The 8219-nt window shown below is 33.0% G+C and overlaps 1 long non-coding RNA gene across 1 annotated transcript; it reads right to left on the bottom strand.

Annotated features, from left to right (window-relative positions):
* Window positions 1–954: 954 nt before the first annotated feature.
* LOC126878840 (uncharacterized) lies at window positions 955–4486 on the bottom strand. The gene is made up of 2 exons (XR_007695830.1): window positions 3715–4486; window positions 955–1272 (listed from the first exon to the last, which is right to left on the bottom strand). It is a non-coding gene; the product is annotated as an uncharacterized LOC126878840 (long non-coding RNA).
* Between the last annotated feature and the right edge of the window lie 3733 nt (window positions 4487–8219).

Below are 8219 nucleotides of genomic sequence, written 5' to 3'. Positions count from 1 at the left end.
AGAGTAGCTATATTGATGCTTGGACACAAGGAAGCTTGACTGTAGCTATATTGATGAACCTATTGTAACTGACGAAAGATTTGCGTAAATAATCTAGAGAAGCTGCATCGCATATGCAATAATTCATCGAGTGGTATTCTCAACAAGAAGAAGCCAATAAAGTAGATTGCATGATCTTATATGCCTTATGCCGATTAAGAAATTCAGCCGTCGCAAAATATGAAGCAGCAGTAAAACAAACACAGATTTCAGAATATTTTAAATTGATTCGATTGTATGAACACAAATCCCTCTTATATTGTCAAACAAACCATACAAATGAAATTTGAGAGTTGTACTATGAATTTTTATTTTTTTTAATGTTCTGTTAACCGTCTTTTCGATTATCCGTCATACCCTTGGTCCGGTGCCCTGACAGATAATCGAGGTTCTACTGTAATAATATTAATGTCCGACTGGTATATTATTTGACAAATAATGACATGATTTTAAAGTCAGTTTGATAAATAATGACATGATTTCGAAGTCAGTTAAGTATGATATAATGCCCTAGGCTCTAGGGCATTATTTTGAAAAATTACGCCCTAGGGTATTAAATTTAAATAACTAGTTAAATACTGTCAAGTTGACAAATAACAACCCAAGTAAAACTACGGTTACCACAATTACGTTACGACTATTGCTGGTAAATGTGCTTATTTGACAACTAATTAATTCAAAATTCCTTCAATTTTTTGCCTATAAAGAATAATTTAGTCGGACATTAAATGTTGAAGGCACCACGGGTATTAACGATAATATCGCTTTCAGTCAACTTATATCCCTCAGGCCAAAGGCCCTCGGTATATACACCATTGACCTCAAGTGTTATTATCCTTATAATACCCTTGGTACCTTAACTATAATCTCACAATCAGCCCATAGAAGGTGTCAAACAAATAAAATATTTGGGAATCATACTTGATAATTTATTAACAATTAAACGATTACTTTATTGATTACAGTTAATTTATTTAATGGAAATTAAGGTAATAATAATAATAATGTTTATTCAAAAATAATCAAATATAAAATCTTCCTGAGACTAAAAACATATTTAAGTGTATAATTAATAAGAATTAACATAGGAAGCCACAAGGAAATAAATCTGCACGTAGCTATAGCCCAAAGTAACTCCTGTTATTTATCCAAATCTTTACTAGTCAAACACATTTGTTTTGAAATTCCAGCAGGTTCTTCTTTTTATACCTTTTAAATATCTGGTGGTTGTTCCTAAAACAAAGACATAAATAAACATTCTACATTGTGTACCATAAAAAAATCATAAAAATGTGGAAAGTATCACAAGAATAAAGAAAAGTCCCAGATATAAAATTCACTATTAAAATAAAAATAGTAAATAATTATTTAAATCTGACACTTTTCTTATTGGAACTTCTTTCTGGTAACATCCTTAATCTCTGACTTTTACAATTTATAAGACAAGAGATGATGAATAAAGAAAGAGAAAAGGACTCTGCAGTATACAGTTACATTCTGCTTTCATTAATCTAGAAAAAAGATCAGAAAGATAATTCAAAGCCCGAAATTGTAAAAGTCAAAAAGAGATTAAGGATGTTACCAGAAAGGGGTTCCAATAAGAAAAGTTTCAGATTTAAATAATTATTTACTATTTTAATAGTGAATTTTGTATCTGGGACTTTTCTCTTTTCTTTAAGAGATATCGCTGAAGCATCCTAATAGTAGATAACTATTTTTGAAATTCCACTTAAATAGACAATTTGAATAGTAGATAACTATTTTTGAAATTCCACTTAAATAGACAATTTGATTTTTTTTTTGATTCAGAGGTGTGCAGGCAGCTCCACTGGGGACGCCGTAAGGCAGAAACAACTGTCTGGAGATTGTGTACCGCCTCTGGATCGAAAGGAAACATAAACTGTCTCTTCACTATCACAAGAGTATTTTAATAATTTTATTGAATAAAAGTAGTCAAAAAAAAAGGACTAGTTGGTGGAGCGAAGAGATAAAAATAGCTGTGAAAGAAAAGAAAGTACCATGGAGAGCTTATCTAGAAAATAACAGTTAATAAGCAAGGAAGCTTGTGAAAGAAAAAGTTAAAAAAGCTAAATTGGAACAATGGGAGAGATTTGGAGAAAAGATGGAGCAAGACAGTAGTAGGACAAACCAAAAATTGTTCTATTAAGGTCTGAAAAAATGAGAGGTAAATCAGGTAGTACTGTCGTGCAAATAAAAAAAAATAAAAATGGAGAAACACTTACCCAACCACAAGATATAGTTAATAGATGGAGTAAATACTCCAAAGAGTTGAGTAATGAAATAACAATGGAAGAATTAACGGAAGCCATTGCAAAAATGAAAAATGGTAAAGTGGCAGGAATAGATAATATCAAAACACGATTGTTGAAATATATGGGGGAATCTGCATTACACTACTTACACAAATTACTGATAACAATTTGGAAACAGAAACGCATCCCAGAAGATTGGGCAACAGCAGTAATGGCTCTTCTGGTAAAAAAGGGAGGTAAAAAAGTAATGTTCAAATTATCGAGGTATTTTCATGCTAAGTGTACTGGCTAAGATTTATGAATGAACACTGGAGATGAGACTGAGAAAGAAAGTGGAACATCAACTAGACGATGCACAAAAAGGTTTCTGACCGGGCACAGTGTCCAAGATCATATCTTTACTATAAGACAATGGAAAAAGCCTTTGACAAGGTACCCGGACATCACATTTGGAAAGGGCTTGAACTGTTCGATGTTGGAGGAGAACTAATTGATGCAAGTAAAATTTATGTACTGGAACATTGTGCGAGCATTAAACTGTGAATCAAACAAATTTGCTAATACACAAGGAGTAAGGCAAAGTGGAGTTTTAAGCTCACTGCTATTCATTATATTATATATATGAATGAACCAATAAAAAAAATGCAGTAGAGTCCCGAAAATTAGATTTAGGTTACCATTGATTAAAAAGTATAACTCTGAGTAAATGTGTATTTGCAGATGACATTGCATTGATACCAAGTTCAGAGAAATCTTTACAAAGCAACCTAAATTTATAGACGAGAGAACTTGCAGACAAAGGAATGAAAATAAAATTAGCAAAGACTAAAACTTTACTTATTTCCAAGACACCGAGAGAAATCCATATAAACCTAGACGGAAATTTAGTAGAACATATGAATGATTTTGAATATTTTTAAACTATAATAGACAAAAAATGCAAAAAAAAATGAATAACAGAATTGCTAAAACATCACGATTATATCACTCCCTCACTACAGGTTTCATTAGCAAAAGAGAAATTAGTGAGAAGACAAAAGGGACAGTATATTATATTCCTCCCTTCTCTGCTTCATGGAAGTGAAACATGGCTGGCTTTCCTAATAATTAAGCTTGAATTATCACATCTTTATTATTATTGTAGACATTTAAAATCCTTATTAATTGAATTACATTAAACGGTGCCGTTGCAGTTAGTAGGCATTCGCATCGGGTAAAATTTTTTGGAAAATATGAAAATATACATTGTTTTAAGCTATTTTCCCGAAAAAAATTTGCGGATTACTCATTCATTTAAACAAAAATCAACTTTAAAAATTGGTTTTTTTCATACATAACCTTACTAATTTCAGACATATTTTCCCCAAATAGAAGTGTATATTTTATATTTGTAGGTACTGACCTTTTATTTATATCTTATTAATCCATATTAGTGCGGTATACGTCCATTATTTTTATTAGAATACTGGATTATATTGAAAATATTATAATCCAACAAAATTTTAAATTCTCTCTGTCAACATTTTTGCAATCAAGTAATCAAATTCACAACACAAAATCACAAAATGTTTATGACATTTAGATCGACATTCGACAACGACTGTGCTAGGTTGCCAATTTTTATCGTAAGGTTTTCTGTTTCAAATATTGATGTAAATCAAAATATCTTTGGAATTTGAAAATTTGTCAAAACAAGATTAGTTGTCATTCACGTTTAGTATCGAAAAATGGATGTAACTTCTTATTTTGATATTAATAATATCACACAAAAAAGCGATTTAGAATTAATCCAACGTTTGCAAAGTGTTTGATTAATTAAAAAACAGTTTAAGTGCAAAGAAAGACAGTGTCGCCGTTTATGTACGGTGAGGTCAATGGAGAGATACAAATTAAACTATGTTTATTAGGGTGGGTTGTGATTGCGCGCAGCGGTCAAATACCTCCTGCGGTTCTCTCACTCTATTACCCGTAAGTTAGGTTTGGACCGAAGGGTTAGGTCTTCCTCCTTTCTGACCGCTGCGCGCAATTGCAGTCTGCCCGTTTATTAATTGTAAACTGCCATTTATTATGTAAACTGCCATTACCATTCGCCAGCTACCAATGTCAACAAAAAAAGAAGAAAATGTCATTGTCAGCTGTCAATGTCAAAAAAAAAGAAAAAAATATCACTGTCAGCTGTCAATGTCAACAAAAAAAAAGAAGAAACTATCATTACCATTTGTCAGCTGTCAATGTCGACAAAAAAAGAAGAAAATGTCATTGTCAGCTGTCAATGTTAACAAAAAAGAAAAAAATGTCATTGTCAGCTGTCAATGTCAACAAAAAAGAAGAAAATGTCAATGTCAACAAAAAAAAGAAGAAACTGTCATTACCATTTGTCAGCTGTCAATGTCAACAAAAAACGAAGAAACTGTCATTACCATTTGTCAGTTGTCAATGTCAACAAAAAACGAAGAAACTGCCATTACCATTTGTCAGCTGTCAATGTCAACAAAAAAAGAAGAAAATGTCATTTTCAGCTGTCAATGTCAACAAAAAAAACTGTCATTGTCAGCTGTCAGTGTTAACAAAAAAAGTCACTGTCAATGTCGACAAAAAAAAGAAGAAACTGTCATTACCATTTGTCAGCTGTCAATGTCAACAAAAAAACGAAAGAACTGACATTACCATTTGTCAGCTGTCAATGTCAACAAAAAAAGAAAAAAATGCCATTGTCAGATGTCAATGCCAACAAAAAAAACTGTCATTGCCAGCTGTCAATGTCAACAAAAAAAGAAGAAAATGTCACTGTCAGCTGTCAATGTCAACAAAAAAAAGAAGAAACTGTCATTACCTTTTGTCAGCTGTCAATGTCAACAAAAAAAGAAGAAAATGTCATTGTCAGCTGTCAATGTTAACAAAAAAATAAGAAAATGTCATTGTCAGCTGTCAATTTGTAACAAAACATTAAACGCCAACAAAGTTGAAGAAAACTGCATTGTTAAATTTGAATTGTTTAATTACTACATAGTAGGTGGCACTAGCAATAAATATAAAAATTATGTCACACTTTAAAAATCCCTAGATTTCAAAGATAAATCGAGAAAAATCCCTCCTGTACCGATGCCCGTACGGTCCAGGTTTGGTTAGGTTAGGTCCATTTCCCCACAAAAATGCGTCAAAATTTGTTACTTGTAAAACCAAATTTTTTTATAGATTTGGCAACATCCAGCAACGTCACATGTAATTATCAATATGGCGGTCTAAAAAAGTGTATAAAATCCAATTTTCAAAGTCTTTTATTATGAAAACTAATGGATAATCCGCAAAATTTTTTTTTGAGAATAGTTTAAAATAATGTATATTTTCGTATTTTCCAAAAAATTTCTCTCATAGCGGATGCCTACTAACGGCCACGGCACCAATAAGACTTTTCCCTGTCTGCCCTACTCCCACAATTTACAACAATACAAGTTACATGTATAAGCTTCCCAAGAAAGAAAAACTGATAACTGCTATGGACTAATTCAGTTCTGTAGGCGATAAACTAGTTTATATTTGATTTGCTATCACAATTTCGCTGCACAATCGACAATAAAAAATAATAACAACCAGGATATTCTTTACAAATGTAAATATTAGGATTAGGTTATGTTATGTGCCCCCAGTTAGGCCATATTCGGAAGTTCCTTGTCCCTTTGCTTTTGCTTGATTGGCACACCGATAATTTTCGTTTAATACTGTCCGCTGTCATGAGCCGCTGTCATTTTACACTCAAATGTCCATAGAATTTCTTACACTAAGGGCTAAGGGCCGGTTGTTCGAACGCTAATCAACAATGATCACTATCAAATATTTAATTAAGTGGACTTTACATCAACAATAAATTGAACAATAAATTGACCAAGTTATTCAAGGCCAAATTTGACGTGTTCTCAAAGCACAATTTGACATCCATATTTGTTCGTTATTAACTTGACGTCAATAAATTCGTGAATTTCTTGAAAGCAAAATTTTCTTGTCCTCAAAAAAATTGAAGGAACTTGGAATAAATGTTGTAAAAATGTCAATATTTTCAGTAGTACCAATGCAATGATTTTTTTATTAGAAGCTTTTGAATGTCGTTTGTTTCTTTGTTTGAGTAAAGTGTTTGATTTGAAACAGAATAGAATAGAACAGATTAATAAAATAGGGAGATAGATTAGAATAGATATATAGTATAGTATAAACTTGAAATAGAATAGATGTAATATATATATGTAGATATAATACTTACTAATAAAGTATTTGATTTAAAACAGAATAAAGTAGAATGTAACAGATTAAGGGCCGGTACTTTATGTCCCGGTTAAACCTCGGTTAGCTAACCGGGGTTTAATCGGGACAGAAAAGTACCCCATAGGGCCTCTTGCGTTGTAATAAAAGCAATTATAATTATTATTATAATTATTTATGATTATAATAATAAGTATAATTGCGTTTATGTCTATGTTTTGCATATATTTATGTCCCGATTAAACCTCGGTTAACTAACCGGCTGTTAACGGAGACATAAAGTACCGGCCCTAAATGAAATATATAGATATATTAGAATAGATATATAGTATAGAATAAAGTAAAATATAATATAATAGGTGAAATGATTGTGAAAAGCAATAGTTTTAAGTACCTAGGATCGGTATTACAGAGTAATGGAGAAGCATGCAGTAGAATTAGGGCTGGATGGATGAAGTGGAAAGAAGCGAGTGGTGTGTTGTGTGACAGAAAAATTCCAATGAAGCTGAAGGGAAAATTCTATAAAACAGCCATAAGACCGGCTATGATGCACGGAACTGAATGTTGGGCAGTGAAAAAGAAAGCGGAACAACGAATGCATGTGGCGGAAATGAGAATGCTTAGATGGATGAGTGGAGTGACAAAGAAGGATAAAATTAGAAATGAGTATATTAGGGGAAGTCTAGGTGTGGCACCAATTGATGCCAAAATGAGAGAGCATAGGTTAAGATGGTTTGGTCATGTTCAATGTCGAGACGTTAATCACCCAATACGAAGAATAGCTGAAGTGCAGATTCCTGGAAGGAGTAGGAGAGGAAGACCAAAGAAGACGATAAGGCAGGACATGTTGGTAAAGGGGATTAACATTGATATGACCCAAGATAGAATTGTGTGGAGAAATGCAATTAGGGAAGCCGACACTGCATAGGGATAAGGCAAAGAGAATGATGATGATGATAATAGGTGTAATGTGTAGATACTTATATAGAATAGGTTTGAAATAGAGTAGAATATAATAGAATAAAGAGACTATATACCTACATAGATACATCCCTAATAGCACAAGGATGTCCTTCACGGACTTTAGGGAGGTTAGTTTTCGTCCAAGGAACATCCTATTTTGGTCCAAATGTCGCGCTACCGAATGTCCGTTGGACGTCCACTTAAGGTCCGAAGGGACGTACATTGGACCTTAATCGGACGTCCTAGGGGACGTAAATTGGACCTTAACAGGACGTCCTATTTTGGTCCAAATGTCACATTGCCAAACATCCAATGGACGTCCACCTAACGTCCGAGGGGACGTTCAGTGAACGTCAATTGGACCTTCATAGGACGTCCCAGTTTGGTCCAATGTCTTGCTGCCGAACGTCCTGAGAGGACCCCCGGTGGACGTCTAGCATCGATATTTAGACCTGTGGAGAATGTATGGTGGGAAATAAAAAATATATTTTAAAGGAACTTATATTACATCTTATATTAAATTACAATTATTTAATATTACATTATTTACATTAAATTACAATACACTTCTCCAAGAAATTAACGCACCACCTTAAAAATAGGGCATTTTTGATGTCTCGAATTTTCTAAACCTGTTGTCCCATCTGAGTGATTTTTTTATAATATAGCCTAGGCTATAGGTTACATCCT

The sequence above is a fragment of the Diabrotica virgifera genome, chromosome 1 (assembly GCF_917563875.1).
Source record: "Diabrotica virgifera virgifera chromosome 1, PGI_DIABVI_V3a".
NCBI lineage: Eukaryota > Metazoa > Arthropoda > Insecta > Coleoptera > Chrysomelidae > Diabrotica > Diabrotica virgifera.
The sequence above is the reverse complement of the archived record's forward strand: the minus strand, read 5'-3'. Positions and strand labels throughout refer to the sequence as shown.